Source organism: Rhineura floridana, chromosome 5 (assembly GCF_030035675.1).
Source record: "Rhineura floridana isolate rRhiFlo1 chromosome 5, rRhiFlo1.hap2, whole genome shotgun sequence".
Lineage (NCBI taxonomy): Eukaryota > Metazoa > Chordata > Lepidosauria > Squamata > Rhineuridae > Rhineura > Rhineura floridana.
In genome coordinates this window covers 129,826,077-129,834,650 of record NC_084484.1, presented here as the reverse complement: position 1 = coordinate 129,834,650, position 8,574 = coordinate 129,826,077, and the positions used below count along the sequence as shown (strand labels likewise).

Here is an 8,574-nt window from a genome sequence, read left to right as displayed (position 1 = left end):
AAACTTTTCTCTCAATGTGAGAAAACTCTCTGGTTATTTACACCCTTGTTACATGGTAAATGTCAAGGACTGGGAAATGGCAGGAAACCAATCTATAGGTCACAACAAGCCTCAAAAAATAGATAACAATTAGCTTACTTAAAAAAATGAAATGTAAGACACTGTCAGAACTTTAGTGTGGACCCAATTGGAAGCAAGATGGACCTGCATATTGAATACTTCCCTGAGCAGTATTTTATGCTATCATTTTTATTTTTATTTGTGTCCTACCCTTCCTTTGTTGACCTCAGGGTGACACACCAGGATTTGGATCACCCCACTTTATTCTCAGAACAGTCTTGTAACATAGATTAAGCTACGAGTGTTTGGCCCAAGGTCAGCCAGTGTGCTCCATGGGTAGCAGGGTGGAAGGAGGGACCGAATCCTCATTTCCCCAATTAACGTCTAAGGCTGCCACCAATAAAGTATAACAAATACAGGGCTTTTGTTGGCCACTCCCCTTTCTATCTCCTTTCTTAATACATGTTCTTAACACATATTCAAGTCTTCATTGGTGATAATGAACTACACCCGAAAACATCTTGGTTGTGTCAGAATGTTTAGGAAACTGGTCCTCACCCAAAAACATTCAGTTTAAAATATCACCACTATCACAATAGCTGTGACAGTTTCCTCAATATGTGATTTCCATTCTTTGTTTTTTTCCCCATTCATCTAATGAAAAACAGTTGCATCCGGATCAGTATAAGTGTTTGTCCTTATATTAACAGATGGTGAAGTGTACAATATTTAATCTCCTCTGTATTGATATTTATTTTAATTTTTAAAATGTATAATTTATGAACCACCTTCCAGTCTCAAGGTATTTTACATAAGAACAATGCAGATTTAAAAATGCAGAATGAAAGCCTGAAACAGAGACCTTTTCACCCAGCTTCAAAAGCTGGTCTAAACAGAGCTGTTTTCAGTTGTTTCCAGAAAGTACAAATAGGGGGCACCTGTATCTCAACCAGGATGCTGTTCCACAGAACAGGGACAACCACATTGACAGACCTGCTCTGAGATACTGTGGAGTTGGCTTCTGATATTTTAGGAACTTCAAGAAGAAACTCTTCTGCAGAAAAAAAAAAAGGGGAGAAAGAGGGAGAGGAGGTCAAAGGGTTATTGTGGATGAAGAAGATATTCCTTTTACATACCACACTTTTGTTTACCCATAGAGCTGTGCAGGTTATAACAAGTCCATAAGAATTGCCTTGTTGGATCAGACCAAAGACTATCTAGTCCACCAAATTGTTTCCATAGCTGTCAGCAAGATGCTCTTATCACTCATAAAAAGGGGTAAAATATTCATAAGAGTTCACTCCTATGTAAATATGCTCAGAAGTGAGACCCACTGAGTTCAGTTCACTTTCCAGAACTTAGAACTGCAGCCTAAGTGCACCAGTGCTAGTGCACTCTTATAGGGGGAGGGCTCCTACTGGAAGGAAGGGTGGGATATAAATCTAATAAATAAAAATGACAAGACTTTTCCAGGAAGTTATGCTTCCCCAGAAGTATGACAGGAGGAAGGCAGTGAAGGATATGGCTATGTTGCAGATGCCCATAGACATAGAAAAGAAGGACCTGTCTAGAATGACCAAAAAGACACTTCCATACAGGGAGGATAAAAGGTTAAAACTTGTAAAATGCTCTTGCCAAACATGTACAAGTCAATTAAAAAAAATAGAGGGTGGAGGACTAAAAATGTGATTCAGACAGAATGATCACAGCTAGCACAAAAATCAGAGAAAGGCTAAAATATGATTGTCTCCTTCATAGGTACCACTCAGATTTAAACACCAAGTGCATTTAATACTGCATTTCTGCCTTTTGTACACACATGCGAAAAGCAGGAGAAAGGCTGAAAAGCTCATGGGAGAAATGAAGCCTTTTAGGGAGAAATGAAGCGATGGAGAGTGATGTTGCCCAAGCTTGCATCCAAGTATGTTCACTTAGGATAGCTGCCTAAGCATATCAGCTGACACTGATGAAGTTAACTGGTTGCTTAAGAGCTGTGCCAAATGGGAGTTGGCTTCAGCAAATTCTTCTTAAAGCTTTCCTGCCTGAGGGCTTTGGAGAACTTTCACTGAAAATGGGGACAGATTTGCATTTCTATCTTTTCCATATTCCCCCAGAACATAATGGATTTTACGTCTGCTGCTAAGCAGCCCAGAATGTTACATTCTCTTCCCAGCTTCCACATCTACACAGTACCTTTTCTTTTGAATAGCCTTTCAGAAACAGGGAAATGGAAAAGGTATTAGAAATAGGAAATACATATCCTGCAATGTGTAGGGTATTAGTGAGATACACCTGGGAGAGACAGTGCTTGGAAAAGCCTGTACTCTTGTTAATTCTTTCTATTAAACCTGAAGCGTTTGTGACAGTTCTAGCGAATGTTGCCTGAGAAAGTCTGTTCTCAAGCCTTTTCTCAGTTACCTGTAACTTTTGAAGCTTTTATATTTCTTCTTCTGCCCAAGTTCTAACAAAAGTTTTGCTTTAGTAAGCAAAAGTAAAATAAAATATGGGCATTGGAAGTCAGGGATATGAACCTATATGTTTGCATAGTTATGTCAGAGCCATATAAAGAGGATTTTAAAAGACTCTGCTCCCTAAGATTTCAATGAGAAATGATGCAGTGGAAAGTGTAATTAAACTTTAGGAACTGTTGTTGTTGTTATGTGCCTTCAAGTCGATTATGACTTATGTTGACCCTATGTATCAGTGACCTCCAAGAGCATCTGTTATAAACCATCCTGTTCAGATCTTGTAAGTTCGGGTTTGTGGCTTCCTTTGTGGAATCAATCCATCTCTTGTTTGGTCTTCCTCTTTTTCTAGTCCCTTCTGTTTTTCCCAGCATTATTGTCTTTTCTAGTGAATCATGTCTTCCCATTATGTGTCCAAACCTCAGTTTTATCATTTTAGCTTCTAGTGATAGTTCTGGTTTAATTTGTTCTAACACCCAGCGATCAGGACTGTGCGGGCTGTTGGCCTAGCAATGTTCTACGTTGTGTAATTGCTGCGGCACAGAATCTTGCTACCTTGCTTGTAACCTGGGTTTTTTGATCTGATAGGAGATATCTAACATAAAATACGTTGTCCCTACCCGGGAATTGTTGGATGATAGGGGTGATGGTTAAAAGACGAAGGTCATGATAAAAAATAGAAGCTAAAAGTACGTGGCCAACAGTTTCCACTTCGCCTGCACCACAGTGGCATAAGCGCTCGGCAAAAGGAATCTTTCGGACTCTACCATCAAGAAGAGCTGACGGTAGTACATTAAGCTTCACCAGCGTAAATGCCTTTCTGAGCCAAGAGGTGGGAAGAGAAGTTAAATAATACGCTAGGACAAAAGCCCCAGTGGTGTGAATAGGGCCAAGGATGGACCCTATCTGGGAGAGGTGGTTTTGGTAGTCGATGTCTAAAATTCGTTGAAAGATAGCCTGCCTCGCGTTGGTGAGGCCTAGCAGGGAAATAGCGGGGAGGGAAAAACCTAGACTTAAAAGTTTCCTGTTTAGTGATTTTTTCCAGCTTGATAGGTATACATCAGAAAGAACAAGGGGAGCCAGGCCCACAGGAGAGAACAACAGTTTTAACCAATACCCAACCTTGAGCTTCCATATACGGGCCTCGATTGTGGGGAGCGCTACTTCAAAGTGCAAAGCATTGTTTGAAACGCAAGATGGAATACCCAGAATAGATCTCAAGAATTTGGATTGTACAGGTTCAAAGGAGGAGTATTTGGAGCAGACCATTACCTGGGAACCATACAGCAGTTGGGAAATGACTTTCGTCACAAAGACTTGTATAGCAGAGGGGACATATTGCCCTCCCTTCATGTAAAAATACGAGAGGAGAGCCTTAGAGTTCCTCTGTGCGTTGGTAATGGCATTCTTGGCGTGGAGATGCCATGTTCCGGAAGAGTGGAAGGTCACTCCCAGATACCGATACGAGGGTACTTGTTCAATTGGGAGGCCGTTCAAGTACCAACGGTGCTTCCTCTTTTTCCTAGTGAACACTAGTACCTTCGTCTTGTCCTGGTTGATGACTAAGAGTTCCTTAGAGCAATGGTCAGCGAGCGCTTTCAGCAGGCGTCGGAGGCCGATACTGGATAGCGAGATAAGAACTGCGTCATAAGCGTACAATAGAATGGACACTGGTTTATTCAAAAGAGTAGGCGGGTGAGATGAAACCTGCGCCAAGTGTCCAACCAGAGAGTTTATATAAAAGTTGAACAGGATGGGAGTTAGGACGCAACCCTGCTTGACGCCCTTGTAGGTGGCAATAGACCTAGTCAGATGGCTGGCCTTATTGCACCTGATGTGCAATGTGGTGTTTCTCCATGAATGAATCTGTCATCCTTGCATCTGTTTTATAGAGTTTCAGTGCAGTGCTTCCATCTTCCTTTTATTTCATCTCAGTCAGTCAGTGTGTTCCCTTGTTGATTATTCAACATCCCTACTCTTGGTTTAAATTTCTCTTTAATTTCTCTAATCTTTTGGAAAAGGGCTCTTGTTCTACCTTTTTTGTTGTCCTTTTCTATTTATTTACATGTACAATAACTATTCTAATAGTTCTCTCTGTCCTTACGTACTAGTCACTGTATTATTGCATTTAGGGCTCTGTCCGTGTTTCTATCTCCTTTTGCTTTTGCTTTCCTTCTTTCTTTAACCATTTTAAGAGTTTCTTCAATCATCCATTGAGCTCTTTCTCTCTTTTTAACTAGAGCTATTGTTTTTTTTCATTCTTCCCTGATAATGTCTCTGTCTTCAATCCATAGTTCATCTGGTTCTCTGCCAACTAAGTTTAAAGCCTCAAATCTGTTCCTTATTTGATCTTTATATTCTTCTGGAATATTATTTAAATTGTATTTTTGCATTATGATTGCTTTGTTCTTCTTTAGCTTTACTCTGATTTTCGATATGACCAGTTCATGATCTGTACCGCAGTCTGCTCCTGGTCTTGTTTTTGTAGAAAGTATGGAAGTTCTCTGTTGTCTGCTACCAATTATATAATCAATTTCATTCCCATATTGACCATTTGGTGATGTTCATGTGTACAGTTGTCTTTTCGGTTGCTCAAAAAATATTTTTGCAATAAACAAATTATTGGCTTCACAACATTCAATAAGCCTTTCTCCTGCTTTGTTTCTGTCTCCTAAGCCCCATTTTCCCACAATGTCTAGTTCTTCTCTGTTCCCTACTTTTGCATTCCAATCCCTCATGATTATCAGCACATCTTGCTTTAGTGTGTGATCAATTTCTTCCTGTACTTCTGCATAAAATCTTTCCAATTCCTCTTCTTCTGTTTTTGCCATTGGAGAGTAGACTTGGATGATCGTTATGTTAATAGGTTTCCTCTTATAATAATAATAATAATAATAAATTTAATTTTTGTGTCGCCTATCTGGCCGAAGCCACTCTAGGCGACGTACAAACTAAAATTCAGTAAATTACAATACAATACAGATAAAATACAATAAAATCAGAACGATCATTAATCACAGCAGCATGAAATCAGTTAGGGCGATCAATAGATAATAAAATATCCCAAAAAAGTTAGCCCTCCCCGGAATTCCTGAAGGCCTGTCCAAAAAGCCAAGTTTTTAATGCCCGGCGAAATATATCCAGGGAAGGGGCATGGCGAAGATCGAATGGGAGGGAGTTCCAGAGAGTGGGGGCCGCCACTGAAAATGCCCTCTCTCTAGTCCCTACCAACATAGCTGTTTTCGTTGGTGGGACTGAGAGAAGGCCCTGTGTGGCTGATCTGGTTGGGCGGCTTAATTTGTGGTACTGGAGGTGCTCCTTCAGATAAACTGGGCCGAGACCATATAGGGATTTAAAGGTTAATACCAACACCTTGAATTGGGCCCGGAAAACAACTGGCAGCCAATGTAGGTGAAATAATACTGGCGTGATGTGATCACGGTGGCGGCTGTTTGTAAGCAACCGAGCCGCCGCATTCTGCACCAGTTGTAGTTTCCGGACCGTTTTCAAGGGTAACCCCACGTAGAGCGCATTGCAGTAGTCTAATCGAGAGGTGACCAGGGCGTGTACCACCAGTGGGAGCTGATGAATAGGGAGGTAGGGTTGCAGCCTATCTCATTGATAACACTCGCTCAGACCTTGTGTTATAGTTCCTAATTGCTTTTGCTACATCACTTCTCACTATTAAAGCAACCCAATTTCTTCTAAATTTCTCATTTCCTGCATAAAATATTTTGTAGTTGCCTGTTTGAAAATGTCCCATTCCTGTCCATTTTAATTCACTCACGTCAAGTATTGTAATGTTGATACGTTCCATTTCTTGCTTGATGGTTTCTAACTTTCTCTGGTTCATGCTTCTCACATTCCATGTTGCTATTGTGTGCATTGTACAACTCCGGACTCTCCTTTCGCATCTGTGTGCATCAGCCTCTGGATTTTCTTTTGGCTTTGACCCGGTTGCGTCATTAGTCACAGCGCTACTTGTGCTCATCTGTTGTTCTTCCTTAGTAGCTCGATGAGTGCCATCTATCCTGGGGGTCTTATCTTACAGCACTATCTTGTGTTGCATTTTGGATACTCTGTTCATAGGGTTTTTGTGGTAAGAGGTATCCAGAGGTGGTTTACCATTGCCTTCCTCTGAGTTTGAATGCATCTTAGTCTGGTGTCTCACCTTTCACCATTCTGCCTTGGGTGACCCTGCTAGGAATCTAGCCTCTTGGTCTAGACTCCTGACAGCCTTGCCATGTTAAGGTGTGCATCCTAGAGGATGATCCTAGTGCATCCCTTTAGGAACTAAAGGCCTTACTATTCAAAGCAGATACCGCATATTATATTTTAACCTCTTCTTTCCGCTCCTCTCTCCTTTGTCACATTCTTCCCCATTTTAGCCAGTGCTAAACCCTTCAGTTCTTACCCTGGTTAGCCTTCTCCCCCTTTGATGCATTCTATACTTAATATGTGGTCTCCCATGGGGAAGGGTTGTCATTCAGTATGGTAGAACAGCTTTGCAGAATGTCCCAGGTTCAATCCCCATCATCTCCAGGAAGAGATGGGAGAGACTCCTACCTGAAGTCCTGGATAGCCTCTGCCAGTCAGTGTTGGCAATACTGAGCTAGATGGACCATTACCAATATTCTGACTCTGTGTGAGACAGCTTCCTATGTTCCTAACATGGTGAGTTACTTGGAGTAGGAGATGCAAGAAGCGGTGTCATTCTCCTGCCTCTGTGTGTCATTAAGTTAAAATAAGAAAAGAAAAAAGCTTTAGCCCAGAACAGGAGTGTGTTGTTATTATAACTTTCTTATGAAATATTTCAGTGTGGCACTTTTAGGAATAAGAAATTATTTTTCAGTATCTTCAATTGTTGTGTATCTATCTGTCCACTGACACCCTCAAAACTAATAGTTACAAAAGCCTGAAACTTTTAAAAGCGCAATGAACACTGATCAATTTTAATATTTCAGGGATCATGCAGGCATGCTAGAAAGAATTCTTCTTTGCCTTCCTAGACTGCTGCCTAGCTTAGTAGCCTACTAGAAGATCTGGGATGGACAATCCTTCATTCATATTCTGCAATTCTGGCTAGGCTCAAAGAATAGCTCCACTACAAAACATACTAAGAATATTTTGTATCCGCCCCCATTCTAGTTTAGTTAAGCTTTTTTTACATCACATTGCAACTGAAAAATCTATCCAGACAGATTTGTGTCAGGAATAGCGCTTTTCAGTTGGACTAAAAACAGTAGTTTAAGACAACCATCACACACAAATTGAGGTCATAATTAAAACTAAAGATATTTCCTGCTGGGTTTCTAATCATCCTACATATTTTTGATAAAATAAAAGAAGGCTTTGTCATATTTTATCACGTTTGGGCATTTTGTTTTGTTTTTTAAATGCATCACAAAGAAATCACAAATGCATTAAACAAACACCATCAGCTTGAGAAATGATGATGATAACAATAAATAGAAATAAAAAAGAAAGCATGTTAGTAAAAAGAATCTAATGATGGGAACTTATCCCATCCCCACCTTTGCTGGTTGTTGGGGTGGCAGTTTTGTACTAGGCCCCAGGAAAAGAAACCAGCTGAAAATTGGTGCATTGGGTGAAGAGGGGGTGGAATGATACTATTGACTTGGCACCTACCTGTCTCCAATAGCTAACAATGGCTACTAGCCATGATGGCTATGCTCTGCATCCATAGGCAGAGGCAAATGCTTCCAAATACCAGTTGCTGGAAACTGCAGGGGGGGAGTGGTCTTTTCATTCAGGTCCTGCTTATGGGATTCCCAATGGCAGCTGGTTGGCCACTGTAAGTTCAAAACCCAAAATGACCAAATATTGTCCGTGGGGACAAGATAACAACAGACTCCTAAAAAGAGAAATATGGTGGATTTTGGCTTTAAATACTCTATCACCTTTAGGTTTAAATGGAGAACTAGATTTTCTTCCTCTTTTATAAAGAAATAGAGTTTTTAGAGGATCCCTTACAGGCAGTTTCTGAATTGATAATGAAATACACATTACAGCTGAGTATCACTCTACA

General features: G+C 40.6%; 1 long non-coding RNA gene across 1 annotated transcript; it reads right to left on the bottom strand.

The window, feature by feature from the left end:
- Positions 1-745: 745 nt before the first annotated feature.
- LOC133385928 (uncharacterized) lies at positions 746-8,369 on the bottom strand. The gene is made up of 2 exons (XR_009763021.1): positions 8,175-8,369; positions 746-1,114 (listed from the first exon to the last, which is right to left on the bottom strand). It is a non-coding gene; the product is annotated as an uncharacterized LOC133385928 (long non-coding RNA).
- Positions 8,370-8,574: the final 205 nt, after the last annotated feature.